Source organism: Chlorocebus sabaeus, chromosome 6, assembly GCF_047675955.1.
Source record: "Chlorocebus sabaeus isolate Y175 chromosome 6, mChlSab1.0.hap1, whole genome shotgun sequence".
In the NCBI taxonomy this organism is placed as follows: Eukaryota; Metazoa; Chordata; class Mammalia; order Primates; family Cercopithecidae; genus Chlorocebus; species Chlorocebus sabaeus.
Genome location: NC_132909.1, coordinates 21,078,437 through 21,099,539, shown reverse-complemented (window position 1 = coordinate 21,099,539; position 21,103 = coordinate 21,078,437). Strand labels below are relative to the sequence as shown.

The 21,103-nt window shown below is 47.5% G+C and overlaps 1 protein-coding gene across 3 annotated transcripts in view; it reads left to right on the top strand.

Moving 5' to 3' along the window:
- SIPA1L3 (signal induced proliferation associated 1 like 3) overlaps positions 1–21,103 on the top strand; it is a 303,563-nt gene that overhangs the window by 104,361 nt on the left and 178,099 nt on the right. For all 3 annotated transcript variants that reach the window (XM_073016527.1, XM_037991608.2, XM_037991607.2), the window contains exon 2: positions 18,732–18,799. The gene's annotated coding sequence lies outside the window, so the exon portion shown is untranslated. The remainder of the gene's footprint in view (positions 1–18,731; positions 18,800–21,103) is intronic.

The following is a 21,103-nucleotide window of genomic DNA, read 5'->3' as shown; positions in this document are numbered from 1 at the left end:
CCCTGTAATATAGGAGTAATAATAACAGAACCTTCTTCCAAGGATGGTCATGAGTATTCATCAAGATTGTGCTGAACCCAGGGTACAACTCATGGTAATGATCAACAAACACGGTCTCTTTCTATGCACATAGAAACATCCCTCCTTACACAGTTTGTTACTTTATTCACTGAGAAGACATGGATGTGTGCAAATATATCTTATTTTTTCTCAGAGCTGCTAGAACATTTATTTAGCAGATACTCTCTTGTGAGTGGCAGCACTGTTCCACGGTCTAGGTATCCACTGGGAACAAGGTGAGAGCCCTGTACTCATAGAGTTCATGTATTCATCAGCAAGACATAATAAAGAAATCAGTGGGCCGGGCCTAGTGACTCACACCTGTAATCCCAACACCTTGGGAGGCCGAGGTGGGAGGATCGCTTGAGCCCAGGAGTTCAAGACCAGCCTGGGCAACATGGTGAAACCCTATCTCTACAAAAAATAACAAACATTAACCAGGGATGTTGATGTGCACCTGTAGTCCCAGCTACTTGGGAGGCTAAGGTGGGAGAATCACGAACCCAGGAGGTCCAGTGAGCCATGACTGCACCCCTTCACTCCAGTCTGAACAGTGGAGTGAGACCCTGTCTTGAAAAAAGAAAAACAGCGGTCGTGCTTACTGCTCTGTAAGGAATAAAACTAGATTGAAGTAGGGGCCCCCTGATCTGGGTGGTCAGGGAATGCTTCCCTGAGGAAGCCTGCCTTGAGAATAGCTAGAGCCACACGTGCAAAGCCCCTGGGGCAGGAATAAAATTGGAAAGTCAAGGCAGCCAGTGTGGTGGGAGCATTTGGATGATGGGGGAAGATGATGAGGCCCGAGATATGTTGAAGAACTTTGAGCTGGAAAGCAGCTGGAGGTGATCCCTGTTTGATGTAATCCCTCTGGCTGTGGGTGGAGAATAGAATCTAGGAAGGCAAACGTGGCCTGAGGAGGCCAGAGAGGGATCTCATGCAGTTGTTAAGATGAAAGATGATGGTAGTGGCTTGGCCTGGGAAGGAGGAAGAAAGGAAATGAATTCAGGACGTATTTTGGAGTTAGTGGCAACAGGGTTTGCTGATGGACTTGCTGTGGAGGATGAGGGAAGGAGGAACGGGAAGCATTCTCCCATGTGTCTGCATTGTTGCTGGATCCCTGCTGACAGACACACAGGTTGTCTCCCGTGTCTCCCAACATGCATGAACGCACACCCTTGCTGGGTTGTGTCCCTTTTTTTTTTTTTGAGACAGGATCTTGCTCTGTCACCCAGGCTGGAGTGCAGTGGTGTGATCTTGGCTCACTGCAGCCTCGACCTTTCCAGCTCCCGGCTCAAGCAACCTCAGCCTCCCGGATAGCTGGGACCACAGGTGCACGCCTCCACGTCTGGCTGATGTTTTTATTTTTTATTTTTTGTAGAGATGGGGTCTCGCTATGTTGCCCAGGCTGATCCCCATCTCCTGACCTCAAGCGTTCCTCCCACCTCAGTGTCCCAAAGCCCTGGGATTACAAGTGTGAGCTACCGTGAGTCTTAAGGGATGGAGGGGAAGGGCATTTCACGTGGAGGGAAGCATTTGAGGAAATACTAGGGCCTGAGTAAAGGCTGGGGCCCTGCTGTGGTGCTGTACAGGGAGGCTCCCTGCTCCTAGCCCAGCTCAGGCCAAAGCGTGGGGTGAGGGGCAGAGTTGTCTCCTGGGCTGTGGAACAGCAGCATCCAACCTCAATCCACCACCTGAAGCGTGTGCAGTTGCTGCCCATTTTGAGATTCTTTCATATCCTCCATCCCCCGTCTTATCCAGAGCTGCTTTCTCATCTGGCCAAGTCCATTCTCCTCCCATCCTCTCCCCTCCCCAGGTGAGTCCAGAGTTTCAGCTAATGTTGCAGCAGCAGATGCATCACGTTGGATTGCCTGCCATTCTCGGGGCCCTTTTGCTGTCTGCATTTAGGTCAGCTTTGTTTTCCTGGGGATTGAAAGCAGTGGCTGGCATGGCCTTTGGTTCTGGGCCAGCCTCGAAAGGAGGCTGGACCTGCAGGAACTGAACGAGAGGCCTCTTGTTTGTATGAACTTGATTCTTCCACCTTCTTTGTCCCCTATTCCCTTCTGTTTCTTGTTTCTGGCCTTGTTCTTGAGAGTGCAGGTCCCACAGGCAGTGGCCAGTGCTGCAGGCCTCCTTTGCCCTTTCTGAGGGACTTTGGGCATCTGGTGGACTCTAGTCCTCTCAGCCAGTGAGGGCAGCTCAGCCCGTGTGAGTTTAAAACGGCATGACCTCCAAGCTCCCGTTGCCTTCTGCTCCGACCCTGACCTGGGTTTCTCTCTGGTGCTGCTGGCAGGTGCTGGGCCAGGCCGCTCGTCAAAATTAGCATCTCTGGGAATTCGCCTTCTGCCTACCCAAGGGCTGTAGAATAGGAGTGTCACAGATTACGAGAAGGTAAAATTTGACACATTTCAGCTCATACCAGGTCCAAAAAAAAAGGAACGACCTTGAAGGAGAAAAATATAGAGCATTAATGAGCTCGACTCAGCACCCTCCCAAGTTGCTGGAGGACATGTGAATCACTGCAGCCTTTTTAGAGCATGGACTGAAAAATGAGCCAGTACATGCATGTGATAAAACATTCAAATGGTACAAAAAAGGTATACAATAGTCTTCTTCCCCAACCTACGATCTCCCAGTCACTTCCTGTGAGGACACCCATGTCTCATATGTTCTTCGAGAGATGCTCAATACAAAAACAAGCATATATTATACGTGCAGTTCTGGAGCTTCACTGGGAGACCATTCTGTAATGTAACCATGTAATTTTTCATAAACAGCCTTTGACCCAGCACTGCCACTCCTGAGAATCTATCGTGCAGAAGAAAAAAACAAATAGCCTAAGTACAAAAGGATATTTATTGCAGCGTTGTTTGCAGTGGCAAAGCAAAAAACAAACCCTGGAAATAAAACAAATGCCCATTTTCCAGGGACTCATTGAATAAAACGTAGCACATCTATGTTCTTGGCTATCAGCTGCTAAAAAGAGTGGGTAAGAGCACTGATTGCTGGCCTGGAGGCATTTCTGTGATGTATTTAAGGGAAAGCAAGATTCAGAGAAGTACATTTGATAAGATCCTGTTGATGGAAAATACAGCGACAAAAGGCATTGTCATTTTATTGGGGACAGTGGGTATCTACTTCATTCTCTTCCACATCACATGGCCTGCTCAGCCCGGCATTCTGCCTGGGAGACACTGCCAGGATCCTTACTTGTGCTCAGAGTGAACTTCACTCACTGGTATTATTAGAGGCCTATCTGGGAGCATCCTCCAGCCAGCCCACAGGTGGACAGCCCATGGCATTCGTGCTGGAAAATGCTCACCTGGGCCTCTGTCAGCCGAGGAGAGGCCAGCCTGTTCCTGGGTGCCAGGTGCCATGGTGAGAATCACTTCTCACTGACCATGACAGGCAGTGTGACCAATTTCCCAGTCACTTGGTAGGATGAACTAAGCGCAGTTTGGTGAGCTGTGAAGCATGCAGCACCACCAAATCTGCCACTCACGAGACCAGCACAGAAGAATTACAGAAATGCTGAAGTCAGGACATCAGATCTCGGGCTCTGTTCCAGCTAAAGGTTCCGGGGGCAAAAAGCACAGGTAACAACTTAACTCACGTCCACCCCGAGCTCAACACACAGAGTCACCCGATGAAACGCTTCTCGTGCCATGTTCTTTTTTTTTCTAAGTTCTAGGGTACATGTGCGTAACGTGCAGGTTTGTTACATATGTATACATGTGCCATGTTGGTGTGCTGTACTCATCATTTACATTAGGCATATTTCCTAATGCTGTCCCTCCCACCACCCTCCACCCCATGACAGGCCCGGTGTGTGATGTTCCCCTTCCTGTGTCCTACTGTTCTCATTGTTCAGTTTCCACCTATGAGTGAGAACATGCAGTGTTTGGTTTTTTGTCCTTGTGATAGTTTGCCCAGAATGATGGCTTCCAGCTTCATTCATGTCCCTACAAGGGACATGAACTCATCCTTTTTTATGGCTGCATAGTATTCCGTGGTGTATATGTGGCACATTTTCTTAATTCAGTCTATCATTGATGGGCATTGGGGTTGGTTCCAAGTCTTTGCTGTTGTGAATAGTGCCGCAGTAAACATACGTGTGCATGTGTCTTTATAGCAGCATGACTTATAATCCTTTGGGTATATACCCAGTAACAGGATGGCTGGGTCAAATGGTATTTCTAGTTCTAGATCCTTGAGGAATTGCCACACTGTCTTCCATCATGGTTGAACTAGTTTACAGTCCCACCAACAGTGTAAAAGTGTTCCTATTTCTCCACATCCTCTCCAGCACCTGTTGTTTCCTGACGTTTTAATGATCGCCATTCTAACTGGTGTGAGATGGTATCTCATTGTGATTTTGATTTGCATTTCTCTGATGACCAGTGATTATGAGCATTTTTTCATGTGTCTGTTGGCTGCATGAATGTCTTCTTTTGAGAAGTGTCTGTTCATATCCTTCACCCACTTTTCGATGGGGTTGTTGTTTTCTTGTAAGTTTGTTTGAGTTCTTTGTAGATTCTGAATATTAGCCCTACAAGGCTACTACAAGGCTACAGTTACCAAAACAGAGATATAGACCAATGGAACAGAGCAGAGCCCTCAGAAATAATACCACACATCTACAGCCATCTGATCTTTGACAAACCTGACAAAAACAAGAAATGGGGGAAGGATTCCCTATTTAATAAATAGTGCAGGGAAAACTGGCTAGCCATATGTAGAAAGCTGAAACTGGATACCTTCCTTGCACCTTATACAAAAATTAATTCAAGATGGATTAAAGACTTAAATGTTAGACCTAAAACCATAAAAACCCTAGAAGAAAACCTAGGCAATACCATTCAGGACACAGGCATGGGCAAGGACTTCATGTCTAAAACACCAAAAGCAATGGCAACAAAAGCCAGAATTAACAAATGGGATCTAATTAAACTAAAGAACTTCTGCACAGCAAAAGAAACTACCATCAGAGTGAACAGGCAACCTACAGAATGGGAGAAAATTTTTGCAATCTATTCATCTGACAAAGGGCTAATATCCAGAATTTTTTTTTTTTTTTTTTTTTTTTTTTTTTTTTTTTGCTCTGTTGTCTAGGCTGGAGTGCAGTGGTACAATCATAGCTCACTTCAGCCTCAACCCCCCAGGCTCAAGTTATCCTCCCAAGCAGCTGGGTCTACAGGTGCACACCACTAGTAGTAGGCCCAGCTAATTTTTAAACTTTTTTTGTTGAGATATGATCTCACTATGTTGCCCAGTCTGGTCTCAAAACTCCTGGCATCAAGCGATCCTTCTGCCTCAGCCTCCCAAAGTGCTGGGATTACAGGTATGAGTCACCACACCCAGCTCCATGCCAGGTTTAAATGCAAGTAACAGATCATTTCACTCTTTGGAATCACTAAATGACACAGCTTGCATTTCCTGGCTTATACGTATATATGTCATTCATTCTTACCAGAACAGTGGAAACACTGCACAAAACCAACTTAAACTGTTTTCATTTCATATCTTGACATGTGTACATTCTACCAGTATTCTAACTTTGACTTACTGATGACTAAGGAAGGAATGATAGGAAAAGGAACTGTGGGTTGCCATATCTTTCTCTTTCTTTCCATGTCATCGTTCTGCATACCTAGTTGGCTAATTCAGAGAAGTGTGGCAAGTAAAAAAGAATGTTGCCAGGTACAGTGGCTCATGCCTGTAATTCCAGCACTTTGGGAGGCCGAGGCAGGCAGACTGCTTGACCCCAGGAGTTTGAGACCAGCCTGGGGAACATGGCGAAACTCTGTCTCTTAAAAATATACGAAAACTAGCCGGGGATGGTGGTATGCACCTGTGGTCCCAGCTACTCAGGTAGCTGTGGTGGGTGGACCACTTGAGCCTGGGAGGTCAAGGTTGCAGTGAGCTGTGATCAGGTCACAGCTCTCCAGCCTCCAGCCTCCAGCCTGGGTGACAGAGCAATACCATGTTAAAAAAAAAAAAAAAGAATGTGAGAGGTCTCCATGGTCTTCATGTTTCTTTCTGCATTTCATATTTCATCACCTTCTCTCTGCTGTGTTCGAAGCAACTCCTGGCTCTAATGGAGGGGCCTCTGGGGACTGTCAGTTTCCCCGCTTACTCCTCGTAACTGTGATAATATGCTTACTTTATACTTGCTTTCAATCTTGCTGAACTTGCATGCATCGTTGGTCCGCTGGAATCCGGCGCTCACAGGGGATCCAGAATACCATAGGAGAATGCCGTGACAAGGAGTGACAGGCACACACGTGGCTCAGATCTCCTCTGCTCACATGCATGTTCCATTGGCCCCGGACTTCACTTACAAAATACAAGTTCAAAGACAAAATGATTTAGAATTTCAAGACGTTGACAGAACATTAGACCAAGGGAAGGGCTCACAGCTACTGGGGTCACACACCCGGAAAGCCAGCCCTATCTGGGTTTGTTGCATGAAGTAACAAATACTCAGTTGGAGATAGGGTTCTGTTACCACCCCAATTTTAACTTACCTGACTTGGAGTAATAGTGTTTCACGCTAGGACTTAAAACACTTCTAAGACCAGCTCTATTTTTAGTGGACTATATATACGAATCGAAACATAATCAGTATCCTTACCTGTGCCTGTTTTTCTGCCATCCGCTGGTGGGTAGTGGTCCATATTGGCAGATGACATCATCAACTACTCATTTATTCAAACCAGAAACATACACATATATATGTATACATACTGTGAATTCATGTCTTCTTTTTTTAAATGGAGTCTCTGTTGCTGAGGCTAGAGTTCAGTGGCACGGTCTTGGCGCACTGCAACCTCCGCCTCCCAGATTCAAGCAGTTCTCCTGCCTCAGCCTCCCCAGTAGCTGGGATTACGGGCACACGGCACCACGCTCAGCTAACTTTTGTATTTTTAGTAGAGATGAGGTTTCACCATGTTGGCCAGGCTGGTCTCACAACTCCTGACCTCAAGTGATCCTCTTGCCTTGGCCTCCCAAAGTGCTGGGATTACAGGTGTGAGGCACCACACCTGGCCTTAAAGTGATTATTGATATATTTGGTTAATACCAATCATGTTTGTAATTGTTTTCTACTCTACTCCTTACGAGAGACTTCTTTTTCTGCCTCCTCTGGCCTTTTTTTTTTTTTTTTTTTTAGAGATGGAGTTTCACTCTTGTTGCCTTGGCTGGAGTGCAATGGTGCAATTTCGGCTCACCACAACCTCTGCCTCCCAGGTTCAAGCGATTCTCCTGTCTCAGCCTCCCAAGTAGCTGGGATTACAGGCGTCCGCCACCATGCCCGGCTAATTTTTTGTATTTTTAGTAGAGACAAGGTTTCACCAGGTTGGCCAGGTTGTTCTTGAACTCCTGACCTCAGGTAATCCAACCGCCTCAGCCTCCCAAAGTGCTGGGATTACAGGCATGAGCCACCACGCCAGCCCTTTTTTTTTTTTTTTTTTTTGAGACTGGGTCTCGCTCTGTCACCCAGGCTGGAGTGCAGTGGCATGATCTCAGCTCACTACAGCCTCCAGCTCCCAGGTTCAAGCAATTCTCCCACCTCAGCCTCCTGATTAGCTGAGATTACAGGGGCATGCCACCACACCCGGCTAATTTTTGCATTTTTAATAGAGATGGGGTTTCACCATGTTGGCTAGGCTGGTCTCAAACTCTTGACCTCAGATCAATAGCCTTTCTATCTCTATGGATTTGCCCATTCTGGACATTTCATGTAAATGGAACTGTGTAATCCATGGTCTTTTGTGACCAGCTTTCACTCAGCATCATGTTTTCATGGCCCATCCATGTCACGAATGAATTCTTGCTTCATTCCTTTTATGGCTGAATATTCCATTGTATGGAGGTACCACATTTTGTTAATTCTTCAGCTAATGGACATTCTGGGATATCCTTCCTCCCACTTTTCACATAGCTTCCTTCTGCTTTTTCTTTAGTTCTGGGCTTAAATTCATTCTGGTTCTCACCACTAAACTTATATATGTACCTGTTTGCCTGCTTCTTTACTCTGGTCCCCTAGTGTGGACAGTACATTTTGTGAGGGCAGGGACTGTGTCTGCTTTGTTCACCGTACCTAGCATTCTACCCCACACCGTGTCCAGAGTGAGGTAGTCCCCATTGTTGAATGAATGATCTCATATATATCTTACTTTACCTCTTCCTAAGGCAAGGTGATTGTAACCCCACTCTGTATCTGGGAAGTTCTGTGTCCAGCTTTCTCCCTGGTGTTGAGGAGAGCAAGGTATCCTAAAGCATGAGGATACTTTAAATGGTGGCAGGTTACTAGAAGGATTTCTTTGGTGTAAAATACTGTTCCATCACTCATCTGCTATGCAAGACTACCGGCTCATTTGAAAAGCCCATTTGGCTGCCAGTAGCAGACACCAGAAATAACAGTGGTATAAACTCAGTGGAAGGCAGTTTCTGTCCTGAGTAAGACATCGAGAGATAGGCAGTCCATGCCTGGTGTGGCAGCTTCACAGTCAACAAGAAAAACAGAGTCCTTTGATACAGGGTCGTTCTGCTCACTATCCCTAGCACAGGGCCTTCATGGCCCAGTGTGACTGCTGGAGTCAAGCTAGTGAGTCTGGAGTCCAGGTGGGAATAGGGTGAGGGAGAGGCACAAAAGCATAGTCCAGCTTTGCGTTTCTGATGAGGATTTTCCTCAAAGTCCCACGGCTTATATTTACCTTGCGTTGGCCATGCTGGCTGCAAGGGAGGTTGGGAAATGTAGTCTTGGCTGAGCATCCTGAGAAGGAAGAGAAGAATGGCTGCTGGGTGGGAAGGGCACTTAGCAACTGGATTTGGTTCATTTCCTGCCCACAGTACCCAGGTCCATCACAGCCAGCTTCTGCCCATTGGCCTGGACCTTCAAGCCTTAAGTGACCAGAATCAGAGCAGGGACTTTCTCTGTATGTCTGGTTGACCAGAGGGTGGGATTTTGAGGCTTGTCAAGGAGCATCAGTTCAAGAAACCTACCACATCACCAGCAATAAGAATAATGGTAGCTCTGGCCAGGTGCAGTGGCTCATACCTGTAATCTCAGCATTTTGTGAGGCTGAGGCAGGAGGATTCCCTGAGGTCAGGAGTTAGAGACCAGCCTGGGCCACTTAGTAAGACCCTGTCTGCACAAAAAGAAATTTAAAAACATTACCCAGGTGTGGTGATGCACACCTGTAGTTCCAGCTACTCAGGAGGCTGAGGCGAGAGGATCACTTGAGCCCGGGAGTTCAAGACTGCAGTGAGCTCTATGATTGCACCACTGCACTCCACCCTGGGCAACCGAGTGAGACCCTGTCTCTAAATATGTATATATATAAAAATAACTAAACTCATGGTAGCTCACACTTAATGCATACTTAGTGCATAATAGATTTTGTTCTAAGCAGTTTTTGTGGAGTAACTTTTTTACTTAATCCTCACAACACCCTTATTGTTATCCCCATTTTAGAGATGAGGAAACTGAGGCACAGAGAGGGTAAGCAACCATAGGCTTTCTCACTGTGAGTAATTTTTTTCCTCTTCATTCTTCCCTTTCAATGTGTTATGAATAACAGGATTAGAAAATAAAGCCTGACCTATTTTGGTAGATTGACCACTGTTCTGTCTTTCATCTGATTAGCTGGGGTCTGGAGAGTGCTTTGTGGAAAGGCACCCAACAGTCGAAACCACATTGACAGGCTGTTTTCATAGCAGTGCAGGAAGGGGCTTAACTGTTGGCACATCCAGCAAATGGCTGGTGACAGGAAGAAAAAGGATCCACAGCTATGCAGAATTTCCGCAGCCCGTGAGCCTGGGGCCGGCTGACCACAGTGCCTGTGTGCCAGTGTGCCAGCGGACTGGGCCTGGCCTTTAAAATGACAGTCACCCCGGCTGCCCTTAGTAGTGTGTTAAGGAGAAAGAACCTGTTCTCTCTTCAGGACCCCAATAATTAGTTCGGGCACCAGGTCATCATTCTAGCTGCCTCTGATCAGCCATGCTCAGTGGAAATCTTTGAGTCCCACAATACATCTCTGATTTGAGTCTTTTTTTTTTTTTTTTTTTTGAGATGGAGTCTCACTCTGTGGCCCAGGCTGGAGTGCAGTGGCGCTATCTTGGCTCACTGCAACCTCTGCCTCCAAGCAGTTCTCCTGTCTCGGCCTCCCGAGTATCTGGGACTGCAGGTGTGCGCCACCACACCCAGCTAATTTTTGTATTTTTAGTAGAGATGGGGTTTTGCCATGTTGGCCAGGCTGGTCTCAAACTTTGACCTCAGGTGATCTGCCCACCTCAGCCTCCCAAAGTGCTGGTATTACAGGCGTGAGCCACCACTCCCGGCTTTTAGCTGAGTCTTTTTGAGACCCCTTCAGGTCCATGTTGGTGGCTGTCTGCAGACTCTCCAGGGTGGTGGCACAGCACATGGCCCCAGGCTGCAGCAGGTGTCTGCAGCATCTGGTCTGATCAGGCTGAATCATTCAGTTAGGAATGATTCAGCCACAGCTAGCAGAATTCACAAGTGACATTGTCACCTCAACACATAGGTGGTCCTTCATGTCCCATAACAATGTCCAGAGAGAGAGCCTGGCAGGTTCAGGGGCTGACAGGTCAACACCAGCACTGCTCTGACCCTCTTGCCACCATGGCCTTAAGATGGCTGTTGGACCCAGAGAACTCAGCCTATCTAGTCCGGGCAGGCTATTTCTGGGGACAAGGGGACTCTCTCAAATCCGGCTGTCACATCTGCCTGTCTGCATTCCAAGATGGAGAAAAGGCAGACTGGCGAAAGGGAAAATAACTGTGTAGATGAGTCTGACCCTTTTTTTTTTTGAGACAGAATCTTGCTCTGTCTCCCAGGCTGCGATGGAGTGATACAATCATGGCTCACTACAGCCTTGGTCTCCTGGGCTCAAGTGATCCTCCTGCCTTCCTGCCTCAGCCTCCCAAGTAGCTGGGACTACAGGTGTATGCCTCCACGCCTGGGTAATTTTTCTATTTTTTTTTTATAGAGATGGGATCTTGCTTTGTTGCCCAAGCTGGTGTCTAACTTGGGCTCAAGCAAACTGCCAGCCTCGGCCTCCCAAAGTACTGGGATTACAGGCATGAGCCACCGCACCTCGAGTATGAATCCTATCCTTTTTGTGAGGAGAGGGGAAATGCTTTTCTAGAGTTCCTGAACGAGAAACCTCTGCCCTCCCCAAGGCTCTGAAAATATGCGCCTGTGCTGTCTTCCAGACATGTTCATATATTTCCTTTGGCATTTAGGTCTTTGACCCATCTGACATTGATGTCTGTATGTGGAAAGAGACAGAGTTCAAGGCTAAGCTCATATTCTTTGCTGTTGCATTTAGTAGGCACCATTGTTGGTGGTTCTAGAGCCAGACCCACTGGGTTCAAATCCCTCCTGGCTGTGCCGTCTACTTGCTGTGTGATCTTGGGCAAGGTACCTTCCTGTACTTCAGTTTTCTGGTCTGTTAAAAATGGAGATCAGGCCAGGTGCGATGGCTCACACCTGTAATCCCAGCACTTTGGGAGGCCGAGGTGGATGGATCATGAGGTCAGGAGATTGAGACCATCCTGGCTAACACAGTGAAACCCTGTCTCTACTAAAAAATACAAAAAATTAGCTGGATGTGGTGGCATGCGTCTGTAGTCCCAGCCACTTGGGAGGCTGAGGCAGGAGAATTGCTTGAACCTGGGAGGCAGAGCTTGCAGTGAGCCAAGATCATGCCATTGCACTCCAGCCTGGGCAGCAGAGCGAGACTCCGTCTCAAAAAAAAGAAAAAGAAAAAAATGGAGATCATAGTACAACCTACTTCTCAGGTTATTAAGAGGTTTAAATGAATTGGTAGTTAAAGAGCAGAAAACAGAGCCGGGAATGGTGGCATGCACCAGTAGTCCCAGCTACTCGGGAGGCTGAGGTGGGAGGATCGCTTGAGCTTAGCAGGTCAAGGCTGCAGTGAGCTGACTGTGCCACTGCACTCCAGCCTGGGTGACAGAGTGAGATCCTGTCTTCAAGAAGAAAAACTGTAATTCCAGCACTTTGGGAGGCTGAAGCGGGCAGATCACGAGGTCAGGAGATCGAGACCATCCTGGCTAACACGGTGAAACCCTGTCTCTACTGAAAATACAAAAAAAAAAAAAAAAAAAAAAGGCCGGGCGTGGTGGTGGACACCTGTAGTCCCAGCTACTAGGGAGGCTGAGGCAGGAGAATGTTGTGAACCTGGGAGGCAGAGCTTGCAGTGAGCTAAGATCGCGCCACTGCACTCCAGCCTGGGCGACAGAGTGAGACTCCGTCTCAAAAAAAAAAAAAAAAGGAGATGAAAAAACAAAACACAACTGAAAACAGTGCTTGGCATGTAGTAAAGTCAAAATGAAAACCTTGTGCTTCAACCCAGAAAGAATTTGCATAGCCGCACATGGGTCTGGGGGCTCAGCAGGGAGCTCTGGGCCTGTCAGTAGATGAAGTTTGTCACTGAGGTTATCCTCTCTTCATCTTGACAAGAAGTTGCCAAATTGCTCTCCCAAAATGTTTGTTCCCATTTCCACCCCCACCCGCAGTGACTGAGCGTTCCCCTTACTCCACAACTTCAGCACATTTGGTGTTGTCAGCCTGGCATTTTGGCCAATCTGCTGTGCGTGGAATGGCCACATAGCATTTTTTTTTTCCCCACAGCAGCTTATCTGCAGAGGTCTGTCTGCGAGCCCATTCTGCCACCGAGTTACTCAGGCTGGGCTGCAGGCGGGACCACCATGGGGCCCCCAGCACAGTGAACTCCTCATAGCTCTGTGTTCAGAGCACCACACTAGCATGCTTATCTTCTGGAGAGGGTGAGGTGGTGGGGCCGGGGGTTGGGGGGGGCAAGGAAATGAGGAAGAGACCCTTAAAGTCAGTGACCCAACCTTCGTCATGTTGGTAGACCGCATCAATCAGCAAAAGAACCAGCGCTAAATCATTAGTATGTGCTATTAATAGAATATAGGTCATAAGAGAAAACATGATTAATTGCAAGATGATCTCAGTGGCTGTTGAGGGCCTAGATTTTCCCAAGGCAAAGTCCTTTCCTCACATACCAGCTTTTCTTTGTTGGGATGTAGGCTAGAGGCAGCTGAATGAACAGATACTTCCCTAAGTCATTATTTCAAAGACAGGACAGGGATGGGTATAATGGGAATCTTCTCTAAATGAAGGATGATTGAACCACTTTGTTAGTAGGTGAGTAATCCCTGATGCCACAGTGATGCTCTGGCGGTCTAGAAAGGAGAGTGAAGCTTACAGCAAAGGCTCCCATGGGTTTGGTTCTTCCAGACCAGCCACTTACACAGCAGCACAGAAGAGAAAGGCCTGGCTGTCCCCCCATCACCCCTCAGTCAAGAGAGAGCGCCTGTGGCCAGGCTGTCTTAGAGGCTGGGTAGACACTGCCCAGGGTGTTTATTCTGCTCCAAGGCAGAAACAGAAGAGAACCTCCTGCCATCTCTGGACACAGAGAGAGAAAAGAGCTGGTAGGCCTGGGCCCAGCTGGCTAATAATCTGCCCACTTAAAAGCAGATGCTGGCAACAGTCACAATCTCTGGGCTGTTAGATTGGCCAGCCCTTCTTCCTCGGGGGGGACCAGGTAAAGGAGAGTGGAGAGGTATGAGCGGATGATCCTTTCCATATGAATTGAGATGGAAATATGAGAGTGGAATAGAAAACCCAGGCCCAGAAGTACAGGTCCAGGAACAAAAAGGGGCAGGTGCTGCAGCCAGCCTTCAGGTCAGGAGAGAAGCGACCTGGTCAGCCCAGCAGAAACAGCTCACCTGGAGCCATGGTGATAATGCCTGCTTCACAGGGTTTCAGGAGGGTTGAAATCAAGGTAATTAACATGTAAGTGTTCTGAAATGTAATATGAAAGACTGGTTTTCAGTATGTTGATTATGGTGTTACGGAACTTTTGTCAGACACTTCCTTGTAGGCCCATTTTATAAAGCAGGAAAAAAATGGAGCTGCCAGAGGTGAGATGAGGGTGTGGTGGCCTAGAGCCTCACTTGCAGCCTTTCTTTACCCTCTGCAGTCTCCTCGGAGGACTGTACTCAGGGGAGTTTAAGGTGAAACCTGGGGGTCTCGGGGAGCCCGGCACTGCCCCCCAGTGGGCCCTGGGCCCCAAACAAGTAATTTACACATTTTGGACCCCAGTTTGCTTTTCCACCAAGTGGACAGACAAGTCAGATAGATCAAAGGATTCTTCACTTAGTTCCTACAGACAGGGGCTTCAGAAATCTTTGATATCTTTGAGACAGGCAGTATTTTGTGCTTTTTTTCCTGGAGAGACATGACATAGTTTTGTTTCGTCAACTTCTTAGAAGGGTCATGTTTGCTCAAACATGAAGGAGTGCTGTATTGATTTCTCAGGCCCCTTCCTGTGCTGTTAGTTTGTTGTAAGCGACAGAACCTCCCCAAGTCAAATTGACTTAAACTGCAAAGGGAAGTTAATGGTTCAGGGACCTGAAAAATCCCAGAGCTGGCCCAACTGGAGTCAGTACTCAGGTATTCTCATTAGGAATTTACCCCTCTTTATTTCCGGACTCTGCCTTTCTCAGGTTTAACTTCATTCTTGGCCCCTTCCTCCTGCCCCGCCTCTGCTCACCCTGAGGTGGCAAAGAAGTCCTCAGCAGTCCTCCTGCCTTACCGCCCATCTGTTTCCCCCCAGAAATTGCAGCAAAATGTGCAGGGCCCACTCTCATTGGCCATGCTTGGATCACGTGTCTCTCCCAGAGCCAATCCCTATGGCTGAGGGAGGAGACATTCGGGTCAGGGCGCCTCTCCCTCTTCCATTCTCTCATGGGATTCTGTTCTTGCTGTAAACCTGTAGGAAGTGAAGTGCTCGGCCTGTGTGTCACCTGTGTGATGAATGGGTCATGGCCATGCGTGTGCTGGCATTGTGGAAGCAAACCGAAGGGCATCATCCCTTCCCAGGTGGTAGAAAGTGGGGCCCTGGGATACACAGGCTGGATTCCCGGATCTGTAGGCCTCCTTTGCTGCCGTTTCCACGGCTCTTTGGCATCTTCCTCTCTCCTGCATGAGGGACTGCGGGACGACGGGCATCCACAGCTCCCTCTAGTCGGCAGGAAGTAGGTTCCTGGCTGAGAGAGACTTGGCGCCACAGCACATAGCTGGTGATCAGCCTTTATAGAGCCATATGCATCACTTTAGAGAAAGAAAGGAGAAAAATTAGAGTGGCGGGAAAGCAATTTCCGTTGCAATTTAAAAGGCGGCTATTAAAATTTTACAAGAGCTTTATTGCAGGGGTTTTCTGATCATCCCAGGAATTTTTAAAATGGGAAGTCTAGTGATAAAGGAAAATGTTCTGGGTGCGTCTGGTTCCCTCCTGCCCTGCCAAGCATCTTGAAAACCACCATTGTGAGGGCTTCCTAGACCAGCTTAGCAATAGCAACGGCCCAAGAGGCCATTTCTGAGTGTTTTAAAAGCGGGTTTTTCCATATTTGCTGTTTCTATGTATAGTGACTGTTTCTAATTTTATTTTGTACTTTGCTAAATGGCCTGGTAGGGAGCTATGGGAATCGTCAAGAACAGCAGTTGCCTCTGCCCTTCCTGTGTTAGTTCAGAGTCATTTGGTTGTGTGAACAAATAGAAATTCAGGTCAGCCTGCTGAAGTATAAAAGGAAGTGGATGGACACAGGGCCTGGGAGATTCGGCTTGGAATGGTTTCAGGCATGGCTGGATCCAGGGCCTCATGAGGTTGCCAGGACATGTTTCCTTTTACCTCCTGGCTCTGCATTCTTCTGTGCTGATTTTATTCTCAGGTAGGCTCTGAAGTAGCCCCTAACAGTTCCACAAGTAGATTCAACCAGCTTAGCAGCTCCAAGGGAAATAAACCATTTCTTTCCCCCATAATCCCAGCATATATCATGGGGCTGGTGTTTACTGGCTCTGATCATCCTGGCTTTGGTGGCAGGGTCACCCTGGGCCATCGCTGAAGCTGGAACAGGGAAGGTGGTGCAGTGGCTTTTTGGCCAGACCTGGATCACATGACCAGTCCCACCCCCCACCCACAACCCATGGGTGGGGTCAGTCCCATAGGACTGAGTGGGAAAGGTGAGGTTCAAGGGGTTGACTGAGGAAAAGAAGTGGATGCAGGGTGGGCCAAAGCAGCCGACACCTGGAACCCCTTCCCATACTAACTTCACGAAGCTGAATCTGCCCCACACTCCCCAGTTGTTCTTTTCCCTTGGAACCTGCTCTGCCTTTACCCACTCTCAGATCTCCTTGAGGGGTTCTTAATCTCGGGTCCAGGGACCTTTGAGGGGTGGAAGTTTAGTGGGTCACGAGGTTGGCTGGGAAAAACATTACATCTCTATTTTCACTACCCTCTAACTGAAATTAACATTTTTTTATGCACAGGGCAATACACCACAATTGGATTAGCAGTATCTGTGACTTTGTTACTACTAGACATCACAGATGTTCCCATATCACATTACAGTGTTGCAAATATCACAAAATATCATTTAAACACCTACCTATTTCTAAATCACTGTAGTTATTGGATTCACTACTAGATCTTGTAATATAAAAGCATTAATAGGCCAGACGTGGTGGTTCACACCTGTAATCCTAGCACTGTGGGAGGCCAACATGGGCGGATTGCTTGATCCCAAGAGTTTGAGACCAGCCTAGCCAATGTGGCAAAACCCCATCTCTACTAAAAATACAAAAATTACCTGGGGCGGTGGTGTGCGCCTGTAAACCCTGCTACTCAGGAGGCTGAAGCAGAATTGCTTGAGCCTGGGAGGCAGAGGTTGCAGTGAGCCAAGATGGCGCCCCTGCACTCCAGCCTGGGCAATAGATGAAGACTCCATCTCGAAAAAAAAGAAATTATTCTGAGGAGTCTGCAACTAATTCACCAAGCTGCCAGTAGAGTCCCTGGCATGAGAAAGGTTAAGAACCCCCTTGGGCTTCTCCAGGAACCCCAGGGGAATGATCATTGAAGTTGTCCCGATTCCTGAACCCTGGAGTATTGACTAGCTGCTCGCTAGGCTTCCTTCCTGGGAGGATTCTTGGAGGAGCTGACCCGCCTTTGAGGTTGGCGTGGATATTTGGGTAGCATTTGGATATTATGGTATTGGGGAAGTGGGGCAGGGAGGTGTTGCCAGCCCACAGTTGGCCCTGCCTTCATTAACCATCGTGACAGTGTGCTCTAGCCAGGTGGTCAGAAACAGGCTCTGGGACCAGGTTGCTGGGTTCACATCCTGGCTGTATATAGTACACTTTTTTTTTTTTTTTTAAAAGAGAGACAGGGTCTTGCTGTATTGCCCAGGCTGGTCTTGAACTTGTGAGCTCAAATAATCCTCCTATCTCAGCCTCTTGAGTAGCTGGGACTATAGGCAGGTATCACTGTGCCTAGCTTAGTATACTTTTGACTGACTGGGCAACCTCAGCTAGTGGATCTCTTATGAATTCTGTGCCTCAGTTTCCTCATCTGTAACTTGGAAGTAATAATAGGATCTTCTTGGATGATGGGGAGAGTGAAATGAGTCAGCGCACGTCTGCTAGGACAGAGCCGGCACATTGGGAGGGATTGTTGTTAGTGAATGGCCATTGCAGGTAGGACAGCTCTAGGCCCTCTCAGATCTCATCTCCTGACTCAGTGCCCAGCCTCTGCCGGTGCCCAGAATGTGATGCTGAACAATACAGACAGTGCCTTCTCCGCCTGGAGACGTTCATTCATCCATGGAATATTCACTTAAATATAAACAAGCATACTACATATTCAAAGGCATAAATTCATAATATAAAGTTCCAAACCAGGACAAGTGCGATTTCCCTGTCATTCCTCTGCTCACAGTTGTCTGAGGAAATGTCCTTAGAATAGTCCTCCATCTGTCCCCTCCGCCACTGCTCACCCCTCATGCACCCCGTGCCAGCTCCACGGGCCTCCTGGCTGCTCCTGAGATGCTCCACATCTGCTCCCGCCTCTGGAAGGCTCTTTCCCAGGTAGTCACACGGTCTGTGGTCTCATGTATTCACATCTCTGTCCCCTAGTCCAGGAGGCCTTCTCCGAGCTCTCCGTGTAAGGTCGCAGTCCCATCACTATGGCGTCGCCCCGCTAGGTTTCATCAAGGCTCCACTCCCTGACTTTGTGTTATGTATTTGTTACTGTCCTCCTCCCCTACTAGACTGTCTGCTCCCTGAGGACAGCCACTTTGTCTTGGAGAACCCTGGTTGTATTCCCGGTGCCTGGCACGTAGCAGGTGTTCAGTAAATACTTTTTTTTCTTTTTTCTTTCTTTTTTTTTTTTGAGACAGAGTCTTGCTGGAGCAAGGCTGGAGTGCAGTGGCACAGTCTCGGCTCACTGTAACCTTCCTCTCCCAGGTTCAAGTGATTCTCCTGCCTCAGCCTCCCAAGTACCTGGGATGACAGGTGTCCACCGCCATGCCCGGCTATTTTTTGTATTTTTAGTAGAGATGGGGTTTTGCCACATTGGCCAGGCTGGTCTTGAACTCCTGGCCTCAAGTGATCCACCCGCCTCGGCCTCCCAGAGTGCTGGGATTACACTCAACCATGTTCAGTAAATACTTGTTGAAAGAGTGAGTATGTGATTGACAGCTGGGTATTGCAGCAGGAAGGCTTAAATTGGCCAGAGACCTAACCTCTTCTTTTTCCTTCCATGTAGATGCACAGTCTCTGATGTTGGCTCTCCTGGGACCATCTAAGAGTTGTAGTGTCTAGAAAGTACTAACGGTGAGTACGGTGTGGCTGCTGGTTTGCTTAGAACTTTACAGCTCATACACATAAGCATCTTTATTATTTTTTTTAAATTACAAAAAAAAAAGTATCAAGGGAAAAATGAAAGTTTGCTTCACTGTTCTTCCCATCACCCGCAAGCCTAACATCTATCCCAGAGGTAATTACTGTCAGTCACTGGCTGGGTGCCCTGCCAGACCTTTTCCTGCACACAAACTTTCCTACGTGCACATATACACACTTACTTTGGTTCGCTGTATAAGAAAAAGGAACCATACTATGTGGTGCTTCTTGGCTTGCTTCCACCATCCCCAATAATAGTATGTTTTGAAGATCTTTGCTCATGAGCGTACCTCAGTGTATCATACATTTCATATACTTTTATTTTTTTCTTTACTTTTTCATTCAATTTTTAAACCTTACGTAGAGTAAAACTCTCTCTTTGGTATACAGTTCTTTGTTTCATTTTGTTTTGTTTTGTTTTGTTTTGTTTTGAGATGGAGTTTCGCTTTTGTTGTCCAGGCTGGATTGCAACGGCGCGATCTTGGCTCACTGCAACCTCTGCCTCCTGGGTTCAAGCGATTCTTCTGCCTCAGCCTCCCGAGTAGCTAGGACTACAGACATGCGCCACGATGCCCGGCTCATTTTGTATTTTTAGTAGATATGGGGTTTCTCCATGTTGGTCAGGCTGGTTTCGAACTCCCGACCTCAGGTGATCCGCCTGCCTCAGCCTCGATTTTTTTTTTTTTTTTTTTTTTTTTTGAGGTGGAGTCTCACTCTGTCACCCACACTGGAGTGCAATGGCGCCATCTCAGCTCACTGCAATCTCCGCCTCCCAGGATCAAGTGATTCTCCCGCCTCAGCCTCTCGAGTAGCTGGGATTACAGGTACCCGCCATCATGCCTGACTAATTTTTGTATTTTTTGTAGAGATGGGGTTTCACCATGTTAGCCAGGTTGGTCTTGAACTCCTGACCTCAGATGATGCACCTGCCTCAGCCTCCCAAAATGCTGGAATTACAGGCGTGAGCCCCAGCGCCTGGCCGGTATACAGTTCTTTGAATACAGACAGATGTAGACAGTTGTGAAACTGCCACCATGATCAAGATTCAGAGCAGCCCCGCCGCCCCACGATGTGAATGTACTGGCTTCTCTGTTGGTTAAAAATATGAGCCACGTGTGGTGGCTCATACCTGTAACCCCAGCACTTTGAGAGGATGGGGCCGGAGGATTGATTGAGCCCAGGTGCTCGAGACCAGCCTGGGCAACTTAGTGAGACCCTGTCTCTACAAAAAATACAAAAATTAGCTGGGCGTGGTGGCGCACACTTGCAGTTCCAGCTACACCGGGGCTAAAGTGGAAGGGTCACCTGAACCAGTGGAGGTCAAGGCTGCTGCAAGACCCTGTCTCAAAAAAAACTAAAAATTAAAATAAATAAATACATACACACATGTATATGGCATGGGTAATGGGTATTTACACATATTTAAAATATATACATATGGCAAATACTTACCTGTGCTGTATAGGTTTCAAATATGTTATATTTAGGTTTTTGGGTTGGGTTTGGGTTGGTTTGCTAGTGAACATTCTCTTTTGTTTCTGTGGGTGGGTTCTAAGCAGTGGCGTGGGACCCCAGCTGCATGTCATTCCAGTTTGCAGTGAAGCCTTCCAGGACGATCCCCAGCTTTGTTGGGAGGGGGCATTGTCTGATCCTTGAAGAAACAAGAGACCATACCAGTGTGGGAAGTGGAAAGGGGAGGTTTGTGGCCTTCAGAACCTGGATGCAGGTAGCTGTGTCAGCCGATCTGCGGGAACTGAGTGGCTCTGGATGGAGTTTCTCTCTCCTGGATATTTAGTGGTTCCGTCACATTCCCTCATCCTGGCAGTCTTGCCTGGGTAACTGAAGCTGGTGTGTGGGACAGTCACTAGAGGCCAGATATCTGTCAAAGGATGCTTCCTAGCACAGTTCTTGATTACTTTTATTTTGAAGTGATTTCAGAATTATTAAAAAGTTGTGAAAATGATTACAGAGTCCACATGTCTACCCTACATCCAGCTTCCCCTATGTTACCATCTTATACAACTGTAATACAGTGATCAAAACTAGGAAATTCACATAGCCCAGTACGATTAACTCAATGACAGACATTAATCACATTTCACCAGTTTTTCCACTGATGTCCTTTTTTCTTCCAAGAGTCTATTCTTGATCCCACACTGCATTTGGTTTTCATGTCTCCTTAACCTCCTCCGATCTGGAACAATTCCTCCATCTTTCCTAGCCTTTCCTGACCTGGAC